This window comes from Phodopus roborovskii, unplaced genomic scaffold, assembly GCF_943737965.1.
Source record: "Phodopus roborovskii unplaced genomic scaffold, PHOROB, whole genome shotgun sequence".
NCBI lineage: Eukaryota > Metazoa > Chordata > Mammalia > Rodentia > Cricetidae > Phodopus > Phodopus roborovskii.
This window is the reverse complement of record NW_026126638.1, coordinates 3,872,761-3,889,239: the sequence shown is the minus strand read 5'-3', so window position 1 is coordinate 3,889,239 and position 16,479 is coordinate 3,872,761. Positions and strand designations below refer to the sequence as shown.

General features: G+C 50.6%; 1 protein-coding gene across 1 annotated transcript in view; it reads left to right on the top strand.

Annotated features, from left to right (window-relative positions):
- The first annotated feature begins 249 nt into the window (after positions 1–249).
- The window catches only part of Tspan9 (tetraspanin 9), a 91,299-nt gene continuing 75,069 nt past the window's right edge, over positions 250–16,479 (top strand). Inside the window, exon 1 of the mRNA XM_051173304.1 lies at positions 250–293. The gene's annotated coding sequence lies outside the window, so the exon portion shown is untranslated. The remainder of the gene's footprint in view (positions 294–16,479) is intronic.

Below are 16,479 nucleotides of genomic sequence, written 5' to 3'. Positions count from 1 at the left end.
GGCCTCCCCAAACCCCCTGTATCCCTCTTTCCTTCTGTCTTGCTGACCTTTTGTTCCTTCCCTAACTCTTTCTTCTGCTTCCTACATGTTTGGTGTGGCTTTTTTTCCATCTGCATTTCTGTCTGAAGCGTGACTGGTGAGCCATAGAGATAGAGGTCTCTGACCAGCGTACCTGACACTTAGGGTACTCAGTGGACTCACTAGCTCATCCCTGAAATCTTAGGTGCAGTTCTGGCATTGTTGTAGGCACTTGGAAAGTGACAGAAGGAGCTGTGTCCAGGCTGAGGGAGCAGGTAAGACTCTGCCCCCACCCCGATTTGCTTGCAACGCCGTTTGGAGGGGTGGGCTTACCTTGTGGCTCAGGGCAAGTGATCTTTCTGGGCACACTACAGGGGATCTGATGGGCAGACATGGAGATGCTCTGTGGCTCCCGCCTGCCTTTTCCTTGGACCCCATCACACAGAGAGATCTGGTTGCTTGCTCTCTGATGTGGTTTGTCCTGGGTGGATGGAGGAATGAGAGTTATTCCATAGCTTTTTATGCAGAGGAATGTGTGATTTGAACAATGCTGAGCTTGGAATGCCCTGGATTCCTCTGATGACGCTGGCATTAGATAGGACCCATCAGGATCTGGAAATAGGCTGTGGGGGCCTGGGGGATTCAATTGTTTGTGGCAACCCCAAAGCCATCACCCTGCCTCATCCTGGAACCAGGGATACCACAGACAGGAAGGCACCTCCCAAAGTCATCTAGGAAGGAAGGGACTGGGAACAGCCTTGCAGGGTAAATTATATGTCCTGACACTTGGCTGTGTGTGTATATCCCAGGTGGGGCAGGCTCAGCTGGCCTAGGGTTGCAGCTAACACCTGCTTGGGTCACCTGTTCCTGTCCTTAACAGTGCCCCTTTGCAAGCTTCCTGTTGTGTTTGAATCCTATTCCTCTATTCTGTCCTGAATAAAACAAGAGGCGAGGCCATAGTCCTCCAGTGTGGAGCCTTGGGACTCAAGAGGGTATGATGTTTCCCTTCTGTTTTGGAGACCCAGTGGGAGGTTGTGTCTGTTACACACAGATGAGGCAGGCAGCTGAATGGAATTTGTAACGGATAAAATATCGGCTCAATTTGGAATTGGTTTTCTGTAATCTAATAGATCACAAAGGTGTAGTTCTGTGCCGAGCTCACGTCATAGTTTTTTAAAAGCCAACTTTGATTTGTTTCAGCCACCAAGCGATGGATCCATGAATGGAGAGTCTGGGTTATATATTGTGCAGTGGAGATCTGGGGCCCCGCTCTCGTGTGCAGAACAGCACCCCCAGTGCAGACTCTAGCCGGAGGCTGCAGCTGCCGCTGGGTCGGATGGCCCAGGGACACCTTTCCACAGCTACGATCCCCTTTCTTCTCATGGTGTGCCTAACTTTTTGACAGCTCTTAAACTCATTGCCATCTTGGAGTGTGTATCCCTGGGTATTTCCTGCAGCTGGGTCAACCTTCCTGGCCAGGTGTAGCCCTGCAGGAGGCAACCAGCTTGAATTTAATGTCTGCAGAGTGCACGCTCCAGTGGGCCATCAGCCTGTATGCACTGAGATTCTTGTCGGGGATCCATGTCTCTACTTCCCAAACTCTGGGATTTGTCACATACACTCACATGCGCACACACAGCTCTGGTAGGAAAATGTCCCATGAAGTAATTATTTAACTTTTTCACTTATTATTTGCACACATGCGCATGCCTGTGTAAGCATACACACGTGTGTGTGTGTGTGTGCGTGTGTGTGTGTGTGTGTGTGTGCTCACTAGAGCACATGTTTGGAGGTCAGAGACAAGGACGACTTTGTGGACACAGTTCTCCCTGATTACCTTAAATAAATTCTGGAGAGTAAATTCAGGTCACCAGGCTTCTGTAGCAAAGTGCCTTTACCCACCAAGCCATCTCACTGACCCCTCATGGAATCATTTTTTATCCTCATCGTGTGACTACGGTCTCTCCCCTCCCCTCTTCTCTTCTGCTTGAGTGCCTGAGGATCCAGTGCACACAGATGTCAGGATCCAGGTCTACTGACCTACTCAACGAATTTCATAGTCCCTGAATGGGTCACAACCTGTGGTTTGGAAAGCACTGATCTGGGGTTGCTACAGATTAGGGCAAATGGAAACAATTAGCATATGAATCCATTTGAGTCACAGTACTGGCTCAGTCACTATAGCTCAGATTCTTTAATTTTTGAAATTGTGTTTCCCATCTTCATTGTCATTGCCTGTCACCCGTGTGTCTTCTAGCAAGGACCCCCTCTCTCGTCAGTGTCTTCACACTCTCTCTTAAAGAAACTGGGTCGTAAGCTAAACATGGCTCTTTCCTTAGGTTAATTGAGGATTATCATTTTTAAAATTATAATCAGAGCCCTGATTTATGATTTCACTAATTCGAGAGTTTTTAGGGTCTAGCAAATTGGTGCATTGAATATATCAGCACATTCATGCTTGAGAGTTAGAGGCTCATAGCAACCACAGTGCCCTTCCCTCGAGGAGCTTGGCTTGAAAAGGGGGCATAAGGCACACAGAGGCCAGGCAGCATGAAAATACCATCGCAGAGACACTGGCTAGCCCAACTGGAAGGGAATCAGAAAGGGAGGAATCAAGCAAGAGAATGTAAGGTTTGAGTTGGGTCTTGAAGCTCACATAGGAGTTTGACTAAAAGAACCTGCCAGGCTGTGAGAATAATGTTCTCAAGGTTCCCTGAGTTTGCAATAAAAGCAACAATTTTTAAATTGAAACAACCAGGGACCAAGTTTTATCTCAGAAAGACAGTTGAAATGGATTTTGAGGAAAGCAATGAGTAAATGGGGAGGGACCTGGGGGAGAGCAGACAGGGTGTTTGTTAGTCTCCAGATGGGTTGTGGGGCATGAGCAGGGAAGATGGCCAAGGCAGAGGGTGGGAGTGGGTTCTAGACTTTGGAGGCTTGTTCAGATGTACAGGCAGAGAGGTAAGGGAGCAGAGTCTGAGGTGTCTTTGGTCTTCCAGTTGAGTGGCCATGTTGATGCTATTTTTAGCAAAGGCAAGAGGAGAGGAGTGGGTGTTGAGACCCGTGGGAGGATTTCTGTGGGTCATAGGGCTGGCAGGCTCCCTGTGTTCAGTGCCCGGGGCCAGGGCTTCTGGGCATAAGGGGCAGGTTGGCACCCTAGCTGGCCATGTGCTCATGGGCTGTGTGGCCCTAAGGTTTCTCTTCTCTGCTTTTTGTATGGGTTTGGAGGTGATGGAAACCAAGCCTGGCGTTACATGCAGTTGTTGTCAGTGGTCTGGCCCGAGAAGACAGACCCAGGCCTCAAATCTCCATTTTGCCACAGAATTGCACTGGACCTTGGCCATGCTACTTCTGTGCTTCGGGTTCAGTTTCCTGATTGAGCTGTGGAGGGCACTGGAGTGGGTGATATTTGACATGGTTTGAGTGCAACACTTCTCTAAGTTCTTCTAAAACTGAGAGAAGCAAGTGTCTGCACATTGTGTGATAGGACTTAGCTAGCCAGACAAGGGATGGGGACAGATGTTACCTATGTCCTCTATCTCGGGAGATGTTATTGAGGGGAGGGCTCTTGCATTGGTACCCTGGCTATGTAGGCTGTGTGTCTACCGTGTGCTATAGTGCTTGGTGAAGGAACTGAATGTCAGCCTGCAGGGACGGAACACAGCACCCAGACCCTGAGACCTTATAGACCACAACCTTCTGCAATTGTACATTCCAGAACCAAATACTCTGTGGACCTACTGTGTGCTAGGTACTTCAGCGGGTATTGGAGGTGCTGCAGTGGTCAGCTGTGGGAGTTTGGGGCAAGCATCAGCAGACGAGAGGTGAAGAGGACAGCGGCAGGGTGGCCCAGGGTCCAAGGGAAGCATGAAAGTTTGCTAGAGAAGGAGTGGCCACCCAGCCTGTGGCATCATCTCTTTCCAGTGGGAGCCTGGCACCTGGAGGGAAATTAGGCTGTAGAAGAAAGATCTTCCATTAGACAGACCGGCAATGATCAGAATGAAAAGAAATTACTCCCCTCTATTTATTAACTATAGTTTGGGCCAGGCACTGAATCAGGTGCCATCTGCATGTAGATACGAACTGCATGCTAGTAGGACTTTAGGGTGACTAGGAAACTGGCTGACTTTAAGAACCGGGCTGGGATTTGAACATAGATATGTACGTCACACACAGCCTCCCTTCCTGGAAAGCAAAGGCAGGCAGGTGGCACTCAGTAAGAAAGAGCTTTGTGGTATGGGGACTCAGGAGTGACTTAGCTATTGTAGCAGGGTTTGAACAGATTCTCATTGCTGCCTCTGTGGATGTTCTCTGGTACTTCTGGAGAGGAGAGGAGATGGTCAGTAAGTATACCATGAGCCCATTGCATCCTGGGAGGGCTCAGCAGGGAGGCAGGCTTGATAGCCAACCTTTATTACAGGGGAACTGAAGCCCATAGGGGTGAGTGACCACAGGAAGAACCTAGATTCATACCTGAGTTTTCTGGTCCCACTTCCTGTGCCTTTCCCTCTGCCCTCCATTGCCTCTCCAGAACATCCACAAATTCTGCGATCTGCCTTGCTCTCCCCTCTGCCCCCCTCCCCATTCTGTCTACCCGCTCTCTTGGCTGAATCTGTCAGGCTTCCCATGATGTCTATGGGTAGCTAAGCTTAAAACAAGCCACAGCCAAAATCTAAGTTGACTGGTTCTGCTACAGTTGGTATTGGATGCCTGGGTGTGTGTGTGTGTGTGTGTGTGTGTGTGTGTGTGTGTGTGTGTTTGTGTGTTGGAAGCCTGTGTGTCTTAGAGGGCCAGAGTGGGGCTTGGAAGTCTCTATGGGGAGGGAGTGTGTGTGGTAAGGAGTGGGCTAGGGTTTTGGTGACCTGGAACTGGTGGAGAAGCTATGGGGTCTAGAGCCTTGGCCTCTGATCTGCCAGCTCCTCCTGCCCAAAGAAAAGGGTGCAGATGTGGGAAGTTAATTACTCAATTAATTCCAACAGTTCAGGCAGGCTTCTGCTCAGGAGATGATTTGCTGATGGGATGCGGAAACTGCTCATTTGCTAATTCTAGTAACTGACAGAAGATGGAAACTTTGGGGGTTGGGAGGCAGGAATGCAGTTAGTGCACCCCAGGGTCCTTGGAAGATGGCACTCTTTTTATCTCCTCCCTCCCTCCCTCCCTCCCTCCCTCCCTCCTTCTCTCCCTCCCTCCCTTCTCCTTTCCTTCCTCCATTCCTTCTTTTTTTGCTTTCTGAAACAGGATTTCTCTGTGCGTAGCCTTGGCTGTCCTAGAACTGGCTTTGTAGACCAGGCTGGCCTCAAACTCACAGAGATCCACCTGCCTCTGCCTATCAAGTGCTGGGATTAAAGACGTGTATCACTACTGCCTGGCTGACCACGGCATCTTAGTGTGAACCTTGTTGTTGGCCTAAAGTAAAGGACTTGTTCATGCACTTCTGCTTTGTTCTTGTGATTTCCTGCTTGTTAGCATTTGCATTAGAACAGTTGGATCTGTCCATCTGTCTGTGTGTGCATGCATGTGTCCATCCGTCCGTCCATCTGTCCATGCTTACTGAATAGTGACACATGATGAGGGTAGATGCTAAAGGAGATTTGATTAGTGTCCTGTTCCCTTCAGCTGACATTCTACCTGCAGTCATTATGCCTTCTTGGGCTGTCTAGGCAGTCAGTTACCCAGGGGTAGTGCAGGAGGAGCTGTGTGTTGTGGCCATTAGGAAGACCGTTAATTGGGTCATCAGCCTGAGGAACCTCCATGCCAAGGGACAGTGGGCTGATTGAAGCTGAGAATTGGGGCTGGTTTGTAGAGAGCTTAGTGTAACTATTTGATCATCTCTGCGGCCAGAATGGCCAGTATAGAGCTGGATCAGAGGTAGAGGGCGGAGAATCAGAGCCGTGTTGCTATAGATAGGTGATGTAGGATCAGGTTGAGAGCTGTCTGGGGCTTTTGGTGGATACTGTGTTCATGTCCTTTGCTGAACGTTGCTAGGGGTTTGAATGCATGTAAAAATGGGAGGTCAAGGCAGAGCCGTGGCTCCCTGGTAAGTTGGGTGGGAGTGAGGGGACAGTACATTGCCCAGGGGCTGGGGCGTGTCCCTTTTCAAATGGGAGACGTTATTATTCTTTAGTTATTTTCTCATCATGGTGATACAGTACCTGGAAGAAACAACATAGAGAAGTCCAGCATGTCAGAGAAAGTATAGTTTGCGGGGGGGGGGGGTGGTTTAGGGCTGGGGCGGTGGGAGGGTGGAGAGGCTGGTTACATACTACCCTCAGTCAGGAAGTGGAAAGGTAGGGCTGCAACCACACATGGCCTCCATGTCTCCTGGCTAGGCTCCATCTCCCAAAGGGTCCACAGTCTTCTTCCAGGACAGTGCCACCAGCTGAGGATCAGTTGTTTAAGCCTGTGAACCCTTGGAGGACTTAGTCAAGCCATATGGGGTGTAACTTTAGAGGCCGACAGAAATGTCTTGAGGTTGCTCTGGTCCTTACGGGCAAACCCCTTGAGAAGAGAGGTTGAGGGGTAGCAGTGAGGGACCCTGCCCAAGCATCTGTGGCTGGAGAAGGTTCTCTGGAGATGGTGGCTCATAGCTCCTGCATGTGGTTGGGGAGAAGAGCTAGTTAGACCCCGTCGGCAGCCTTCTAAGCAGCGACCCTCAAATGGTAGCACATTTTAGAATCCTGGAGAGTGGAAAGTTTATTAACAGAACGGCTGCGTCAGGGTTCAGCCGCCAGATATTCCAACTTAGTGGGAGCAGCATGTGTCAGGAATTGGCATGCTACTTATGACTCTCAGGTTCTAAAAGAGGTGGCTTGGGAACCACACTTAGAGAAACTGCTTAGAAAGCACTCTGCATTATGGAGAGTGTTGGCCCAGGACCCTGAGGAGGCAGATGCCGGCTAGTGGGTGACAGGCTCAGGTGCAAGTCTTTTCAGCTGGGGCGGATGGTGTCTGCTGCAGTTACCTTGTACTCTGTGAGAGTCGTGCCAGTAAACTCCCTCTGACCAGCATACATTTTCCTATACACATCGCTGTTGGGTTTGCTTGTAAAATGTTAGCAGATCTGTTTAGAAGACTCTGTCTGGATAGGTTGAAGCCAAGGCAGGGAGAATACAAGGACTGTTTGCCCAGCTGAGAGAGTGAGTCTATTTCTTTAAGGTGTGGGTGGCTGCTTCTGGCTTGGGGTAGCAGGTACAGGGAGCCAAAGTCCCAGAGCTCCCTAATTACAGCACCTGCTGGCTGTCTCTTCCCCTCTCGCTGGTGCTGATGCTGCTTAAACTGGGCAATTAGAGTTGTAGGATGCTGCTGGTGGCCCCAGGCCTGGGTGACCTGTTCTGCCCTGGGTGATTTTGCTGATGTCCTGCAGCATGAGGTTGGAGTGGGGACAGCTTGTGTCCAGAGTGCCTACTTTCTCCATCCCTTCTCAAGCCAGCTTCCAATCACTTGGATGTCTTTTGGTGGTGTTCAGCTTGAAACATGGTTGCCATGTTGTACAGAAGGATGGTATTATTGGAGTTGTGCTGAGTTCCATAAAGGGCAGGGTTTTGCCGCTAAATTCCATTGGTTCCTCTGTTCTGTGGTCTTTATTCTTAGTTTTGGTGTCCAGTGAGGTCCGTAGAGATCTCTCTAGAAATGATAAAGCTTTACTCTAGACTTTGACCTTTGACTTTAGGATGTATTTAGACATAATCAGCACATCTTTGTTGAGTGTGCCAGTGTGTAACTAGCAGGTGCACAGTACCGGGAGGGTTTCCATAGTGGGGGAGAGAGGAGGAGTCATTCTCAGATAGCATAGAATTCATCCCTTGGGACTGTGTTTTTATTTGACTCCTGCTCTCTGGACAAGGAAAATGGGTGCTGTGCTAGCTCTCTCTTTGTTGGAACTTCTGGGGATTTGTAGGGTGGGGCTAGGAGTCCTTTTGTTGTGGAGACTGGGGTCGCATTCAGAAGTGGAATCTGGGTGTGCCTACGGCAGCCCCTGACTCATGTTCCTGTGGCCTGTAGGCTGGAAGGTGTGGCCTGGGGGTTTCTGGACTCCGTGCCGAGGACTGGTGTAAGGGGATGACCAGTCCCTCCGTAACTCCCAAGTCGGCCTCCTCGGTGAGTTAGCTTCTCTATCTCCTACCCGGGCTGGCCGCCTGCTGTGGCTACGTGCTGCAGCTGGGCCTGCAGAACTTAAAATAGCAGTATGAGCTGTCCGCCTTGCATGTGGGGAGCCTGCCCAAGGCATGATGGGGCAGCCGCTTGGCCCTTATCACTGGGGTAGAGAGCATTTTGGGGGTTTCTTGTCTCCGAGTGGGGAATGGGGGACCGAAATGCTGGAGGCATGTAACAGGTGCCCGGGGGGGGGGTGCCAAGGGCTTGTCTTTCCTAGGTCTTTTAAGGGAGCGCTTCAATCCTGACTTCAGATCTTCCACTGCAACGCAGAGGTCCTTAGGCGTGGCGTCCTGTTTGCTCTTCTCCCTGGGCCTTTCTGCTGCCCACAGTTTGCCATGTCGGGCCCCATTACAACCCAAATAAAGGGAGTATGTGAAGTACAGAGTTGTGACGGGGGTACCTGTGCCAGGTCCCCGTGGCAGTTCCAGGACACCAGGGGTCTCTGCTGGGCAGGCAGTAACCTGGGGGCTTCCTCACCCAAGCTGCCTCCTCTAAGAAAATCAAGATGGGAAGCCACCCCAAGGCCTGCCTACCTTCAATCACTCGTGCAGAAGAATGTGCGGAGCACCCCCCACATGAAAATCTCTGTTCCTGGCTGTGGAAATGTAGCAACGAATGAGTCAGACACAAGTCCCTGCCCGTCTTAAGGTCATTTCTAGTGGGCAACAACATCATAAACATTGTACACAGTAGAGAAATGTAAATTCCATTGTGTTTGGGAATAAGTGGGATAGGGAAGGCAGAACAGGGTGAGGGTGCTTGGGAGGCCCTGGAGAAGGAGATGTCTGCACGCAAGGTTAAGGGGGCGGGGGAATTGGCAGCACAGAAATCTGAGGAACGTGCTCAGGTAGAGTGAGCACCTAGGTGAATGCGCTGAAGTAAGAGAACAGAGTGGGTGATGTGGCCAGGGTGGTGGGCGGGAGGGTAGGAAGGGAGGGAGAGAGGGTGATCGATCCTTGTAAGGACTTCATCTTTTTCTCGGGGAGCAGTGGGGAGCGTTAGGGTTTTGCACAGAGCAGTGACTTGATGTGCCTCATGGGACCAGATCACTGCAGTTGTCTTTGTGGGGTTGGTTGGTCTCTATGAGGAGGCCCCAGTGGACTGTGAAAGCGCTCCATCCGTCCTGCTTTCCCTGTGCCTTGCTCACAGAGACTTTCACTCTGGGTAGAGCTGGGTTTCTTCTCCCTGCCCTTGGGTTTCTTCTAGAGGGAAGAGAGTAGGTTTGTTACAGTGGTGTGCTGGAGCCCGCTTAGACTGCCAGTTGAAAGCTTCATAGTAAGTAATCAGAGAATTTGTTAAACTGTGGGCTGGTTGCAACTGGCCATGGTGGCCACTGGTAAGCATTGTGGGTCAGGCTTTCCTCATGGGCTGGTTGGTGAACACTTAGTAGTCCAAGCTGTTTTATTATCTCTGCTCTATTGGATCATGGGTTTGGAGGGCAGGGTCTGTCTTTGCTTTTATTTGGCCAAGTGTCTGTGTTCATGGTCTGTGAAGCGTGAAAGGGCATAGCCTAGGGAGCATTGGATGAAGGGGTTGAAGTTGGTCTGCGGGGCCAGGAGTGGTATGCTTCCCAGGATAGACAGGGCATGAGGTTGCAGTGGATATGGAAATTTCGTGGATGTCCTGGCTTGGTAATCCTGATGGAGGATTGCTTTTTCTTACCCCTGCTTCTTTCCTTTCCCTTGTCCCTCTGTGTGTGCAGAATGGATTTGAAATATGCTTCAGTCCAGGCCAGCCATGTGCATAAGAGCTGCTGGGCCTGTTAGAAGTCAGGAGATGTAGGTCCCACCAGCTCTGTGAACTAACTGGCTTCTCATTTAGAAATGGGACCACATTCCCTGCTTATCTGTCAGGGATCTGGTGTGAGGATCAGATATGATCAGAAGTATAGAAAAATCCCTTTAAAAATGCAAGTCAGCCCCAGGAAACGTTGCTTTTGCTTAGGCCATCTCTGCAGTGGAGCTGTCTGTCCTTGTCTCCCTGCTGCTAGGATGCCATGCAAGCTCTACTCTGGCCACATTTCTTCATTAAGATTCCTTCTCCGGGCAGGGCCTCTCAGTGCTCACAGTTTGCACATGTGTGGTCCACTCATTCTGTTCTTCCCAAGGCACAGACGGAGCAGGGACATCCCCTTGTGACACCCTAGGATGGGTACTCTTCAGTGTCTGACTAACTCAGGTGAGTCTTACTTGTTCTTATAAAACGCCTGTGATGTGTGCTGGTCAGCTGGAGTGTGAGTGTGCATGGGAGGTTCTGAAGGACAGTGTTTTCTAGTAGACTAAGGGGTCACCCGGATTATCCATCCTTCATAATTATACCCAGCTCCATTTCATGAACGAGAAAATACAAGTGTGGTCTTCATTCATTCATTCATGCATGCATGCATTCATTCATCACACGACCTGTGCTCAGAGAACTAAAGTCTCTTGCCTGGGCAGCCTGGACCTGCACTAGGGCCCTGATTCTTCTGTCTGCCCCTCAGTCTCTCTCAGTGTGCTTACTTCAGGAGCCAGGTGGGGTGGGGCAGGGTAGACCATGCCCTGCAGAAAGATGGATAGGCCAAGGCTTTTTAGCCCTGTGCAGGCCTAGGCAGCAGGAGGAGGAAGGAGGGAGGTGACTGTTCAGTGCCTGTCCCTGCTGGGTTCAGTCAACCATGGGTGTGGCTGGCTACAGTAGGGGAGGGGAGGAGCAGGTGTGTACTGTACCTGGTATGGCTAGGATATTGGAAGCATCTCTTGAGGCGGGGGCTTGAGAGTAACACATGGCTACCTGGACACTCTGAGGCTCACAGAGTCGGGGATGGACATTTGAGCTCTGGTATAGTTTCTGGAGATGGCTGCGCCAGGAGGGTGCCTATAGAAGGACAGCCTTCAGAGGGGAGGACAGACGGTGGGGATCCATCGAGGGAAAGACACACAGCACTGTGGGTGTTTCAAGCAGGTATGATGACTGAGGGGCAAGGCTTTGGGCTCTGTGCACTGTGGGAGAGAGTTAGTTTCCTTTCAAGTTTAAGTGGGTACCATGGATCAAGCTGGGCCAGTGAGTAATTCTTGTATGGAATTTCTTTGGGTCTTGTGTGTGTAAAAGAAGTTATTTATGCAAATAACCATGCTACGGGACATAATAAAATCAGTGGCTAAAGGAGAGATTCAGAGGCAGAAGAGTCCTCAATATTGGGGGATCCTTCATTGATGATATGACATTTGAGACAGTGGCCAGAAGCAGAGGTGTGTGGACACCCGCCACGGGGCAGGCATTGTGAGCCGAATGTGGAGCCCCAGAGTTGGGGATGAAAAGCAAGAATCTCAGACTGTCAGCATGTAGGACAGAGGTGGAGCTTGTAGGTGGTAAAGCTGACAGTACAGTATAGGTCTCCAGTGACCGGCTCGGGTGCTGGAGCTCATATACCTAGGTAGCCGATAGAGACTATGAGTTGGTACACATCTCCGAGCTCCACCCCGGGGCAATAATGCTCAGCACAGTAGGGTGAATGAGAAGGAGGCCTGGGAGCAGGGAGCACAGGCAGAAGCCAGGCCGGTGGAGGGAGGGCAGCAGCCGGGAGTGAGTGAGTGGCAGGGAATGCATGTGTGTGCCTCTGCCTTCAGCTTGGTATGTGCATGCAGAACTTTGCATTCTGGGCATGTGTTGAGGAAGTGTGGTGGTTCGTGGTTGGGAACCTGACCGGTTTGATAGGTGACAGTAGGGATGAATTTGTATTGGCTCAGTCTAAAACTTTGGAAAGTCTTTCTAGAGCTGCTGGAGGTTTGGCAGCCCAGGTGTCTGAGGGAAGGGTGTGGCTTGTGGCCAGGTGTGGCTTGTGGCCATTTTCACTAGTACCTTGACATGAAGAACAGTGTTTGGAGGTTTGGGGGGGGGCGATGACTGGACACTTCCAGCTGGAGGCTCCTTCAGGGACTTGAATGAGCCTGAAGGCGGGGAGAGAAAGAACCAGGGGTTAGCTCCTGCTTATCCTTGTTTGTTAGAGTGATCTGGAGGCTCTGAGAGCTCTGTGCACTGTGAAACTGGTAAGTTGTCAGATGTTCAGTAGGGACTATCAGTCTGTCAGTGGGTATGGAGCACACATGACTCCCTCTGAGGGGCTCTGAGCAGGGCGGACATCTGGCTGTGTTTCCACCTTCTTAACTGCAGAGCATCGCCAAGTGCTTCTTCTGCTCTGTCTCCCCTCGGTGACTCCAGGCATAGTGGAGGGAGACAGGGAAGAGGGACAGGGGACAGTGGCTCTTGGAGTCAGCACAAGGGTCCCAGCTGTAAGGCCAGCTTGCTGGCAGGCTGGATGCCGGGTCAGAGAGCACCGTCCCAGACTGCAAGTCTGTGTCCTCCATGGAGTGGTTTAGGAATATTGGATTTGCTGGGTCAGTAAATTTCTGCTGGTGCATGGCAATAAACCTCGGGCTTCATCACACTTGCCTGTGTCGGGCGGTCTGCCTTATCTCATCCTCCCAAAGCCACCTGCCCTCCTCGATAAGTACTAATAACAAATGCTTTCTTTCCTTTTCCTCCGCTTCCTGGGACTGAATGGCCCAGTGTGGCCATGTGTGGGGCTGCAGGTCCATCTGCCTGTCCAGTACAATGTCCCATACATCAGGCCTTTCTACAGGATCTAATGGGGAGGTGATTGGCCTTGGAATGAAAGATGGGCCTGGCTGGGGGCTGAGTGCTTGTGGGGACAAAGAGGATGCTTGCTCTCAGCAGGCCACAGACTAGGAGGGGTAGGTCAAAGACCAGGAAACACTGTAGTGTCTTAACTCTAAAATCTCTCTGGGGTAGCCAAGACACATGTCCATGCTGTTGCCCCTGGACTGTGGGGTGCCAAGGTAGTGAAGTTTCAGGTAAGGAACCGGCCAGGAGGAGAGGAAGAGTATGATTGGTTGGAACTGTAGCCCAGGAAAAGTGTGGGATAGAGCTGATGACCAAGGAGCAGGGAATGCAGATCCTTGCTGCCCTGTGGGCCTCCTGTGCTCCAATCTCATCTTCCTTTCGTGTCCACTCTTCTTCCTCTTGGTCTCAGCCACCATTTGGTGTATGGCCTACCTCTGCTCCATGCCTACTTTGCCCAGCACTTCCCTTCCCAGGATGCTCTCTGCCTTTCTCTCTCCTGCTTACTTCCAAAATGTCAGAGCTCAAAGATCTGTAGAGAATCTACCAGTCCAGCATCTATGGTTTATAGTTGAGGAACTGGGAGGTCACACAGATAACCAGCATCTGGGGGCTTTCAGCACTGAGCTGCACAAGGCTCCCACAAGCCCTTCCCTGTGCAAGCCCTTCCCCGTGCAAGCCCTTCCCCGTGCAAGCCCTTCTGCATGCCATCCTTTGCACTTTCGTGAATTTGTTTAATCAGTTGCTTTCTATGCTGGCCTGTGAGTCAGCTATAGTCCTGGGTGCTGGGTGTGCAACAATGAGAAAGACCAATCTCTGGTGCTTGGGGCCGTATGAGCTAATGGGAGAAAACCAGCCAGGAAATTGTCACTTGGAGAAGCACACACTCACAAACTGTGATGACTGCTGTGGAAGAAACTGTGCTCTGAGAAAGTAATGGTGGGCTAATCCCAGCACGGCAGGTAGGGGACCCAGAAAGCCAGGCAAAAGACCTTTGTGGAGGATTGCAGAGACTAACTGAAGAGGGGATTGTGAAGGGCAACCAGGCAGAGGGAACAGCATGGGCAGAAGCTCAGAGGAGAGGACAGGAGGGGAGGAGAGGAGAGGGGAGGAGGTGAGGGAAAGGGGAGAAGGGAAATGGGAGAGGAGAGGAGAACAGAGCTAGTGTTTGCTGCAGCCTGAGGAGAGACAGGCAGGGTCCCTTGGGCTGGACCTTTTAGGCTTTTTAAAAAATTTGAAACAAGGTCTCATGCATCCCAGACAGCCTCAAACTCCACCTATAGACAAGGCTGGCCTTGTCCATCTCCTGGGATCTTCAGTCAGTCCTGCTGGGATTCCAAGTGTGTGAAGGCGTCGGTGTAATGAGTTCACTAGACCCAAGTTAAATGATAAATGGGTGTCTTATTGGGGAACAACTTCCATAGAGCAATAAAGAACCACCAAGGCCTGTCTCTGCCCCTCTGCCCCAATGGCCAAACCGTTTCATTCATCAACCAATAAGAGAAATATATATACAGAAGGACATCCCCCATCACGTATGTACCACCATACCTGGCTCTAAAAGGTTATTTTAAGAGTTTGGATTAGCTTAGAAAAGGAGAATGGCAAACACATTCACATGTTTGTGTCTACACACGTGAGCACACGATTACAATGTACGTAGATGAGACTCCACAGCAGGGGTTAAAGCTGAGAGGCTTTGGTAAGATGATGTGTCTGGAGTTGGGGTGTGAGGAGCTCCCCTGGGGGTTGTGAAGGCTCCTGGTGAGCAATGAGGTAAGCATGGACCAGGCAATGTCTGTAGTATCATAGGAGGGGAGACAGACACTGTGGTAGGACTTAGAGTTGGTAGGGAGCAGGTGATGTGTGGAGTTGGATGAGGGTGGGGTTTCCGGATTAGACAATGTGGTAGACATCCAGGCTATTTACCAAGAAGGGAAGGGTTGGGCAAGTCAGTCTCTGTGGGGAATGTGAAATTCAAGATGCCTGTGACAGCCACATGGGGAGGATGGGCAGGAGGTGTCCCGTATATGTGTTTGGGACTCAGAAGATGGGTGAGGGCCAAGTGAGCACCCAGGTGTCACCAGCTGTTGTGGAGAAACTGATGCTTTCAGGCTTAGGAATAGGACCACAGGACATTGCATGTCGGTAGTGGGGTGCCTGTTTTTCTCTGTTCAACCCCGCCCTAACTAGACAGGCATGGGGACTCTGTTTAGTGTCATGATCTCAGTGCCCTAGTGTGCTGGGCATTTTCCTGTGGCGCAGACTCTCAGCTGTATGCATTAAAATTCTATTCACTACCCCGGACCTATGATTTTACCTGCAGCTTAGAAAGTGTGCATTGCCATCTCATTTTACAGATGGGGAAGTTGAGGCACAGGGTGGCTGAGTGCTTATTCTAGGTTATCCCGGTTCTACCAAGGCCCAAAGCCCAGGCGGCTCCAGATGACTGCTCACTAGACGTGTTCCCTGGCCTTGGGATGGAGCAGGCGGGTGAAAACAACCAAGCTTTCTCCATCCTAGTCACAGACCCTGTCTCAAATGACTTAGTCCCTGAAGATGTTTGCTGTGAGCTGGTGTCAGTCCCTGCAACTGTGCATGTAGCACTGCATGGTCAGAAGCCCCATTTCAGTTAAACTTGTTGCCTGCTTATCCATCCATTCAAGGACATGCCATGTATTGGGGTGATTGCCATGAGCACATCAGTTAACATCATGGCATTTACATCTTCACTCCCTGGGTGTTTCCTGGGCTGCCTCATCAGAGTCTGATGTCCTCAGGTGGCCTCCCTTCCAGGAACAATCCCATAGATTTTGGCTTGAGTCCCATCCTTTGGTGAGTGAACTTGGAGCTCAACTGTCCAGCTTGGGCATGAGAGCCATCCTTTTTTCTAAGTAGCTATCGTGTGGTAGGCACTGGAAGTGTGTGTGTGTGTGTGTGTGTGTGTGTGTGTGTGTGTGTGTATGTGTGTGTATGCATGTAATGACCAGGATGTAAGTGCTGTTGTCTTTTAGAAGTCCAGAGGCCAGAACAGAGGCAAGTGAGCCATTACAGTGTGAGCAAAGTGCTGAGAGGGAGCGAGGAGCTGTTCTTTAGAAGAGGCGGCTTGCCCTGATTTGTAATATCCTAAGCAATTAATTCATCCCTTTAGAACTATGAGCCCTCCCACCGAGGGAAACCTTACTTGTTTTCTTCATTAGTCTTAGGAACCATACTCACACAAATGCAGATAGAAATTATCTTTAAACTTTCATCTGTCTGTCTGTCTGTCTGTCTACCAACCATCAGTTATCTCTCTCTCCATCCACTCTCCCTCCCCCTCATGCTATGTAGCCCAGGCTAGCCTGGAACTCGAAGTCTTGACCTAGCCTCCCAAGAGCTGTGATAACTGGAGCAGTGTGTGCCCAGCTTCATTTAGCTCCCCACTGTCCAGCCCCCTCATAGTCACCGTTATCCTCCATTCTGATTCATATTTCAAGCTGTTTTGCTTCCTTAGCAAATAGGAGAGTGGCCCCTGCCACTGTTTCCTGCCTAGTGACTCTTCGTGCAAACATCTGGGAGGTGGCCTCCTGTTAGGGACCACTCACTCGTTCCTGAGGAGTTTGTTCAGCAATTAAAACATTCCTTTTATAGCCAAAGAAAATCCCAGATTTGGAGTTTAGAACCTGGGGTCCAGCCTGCTCATTCCTA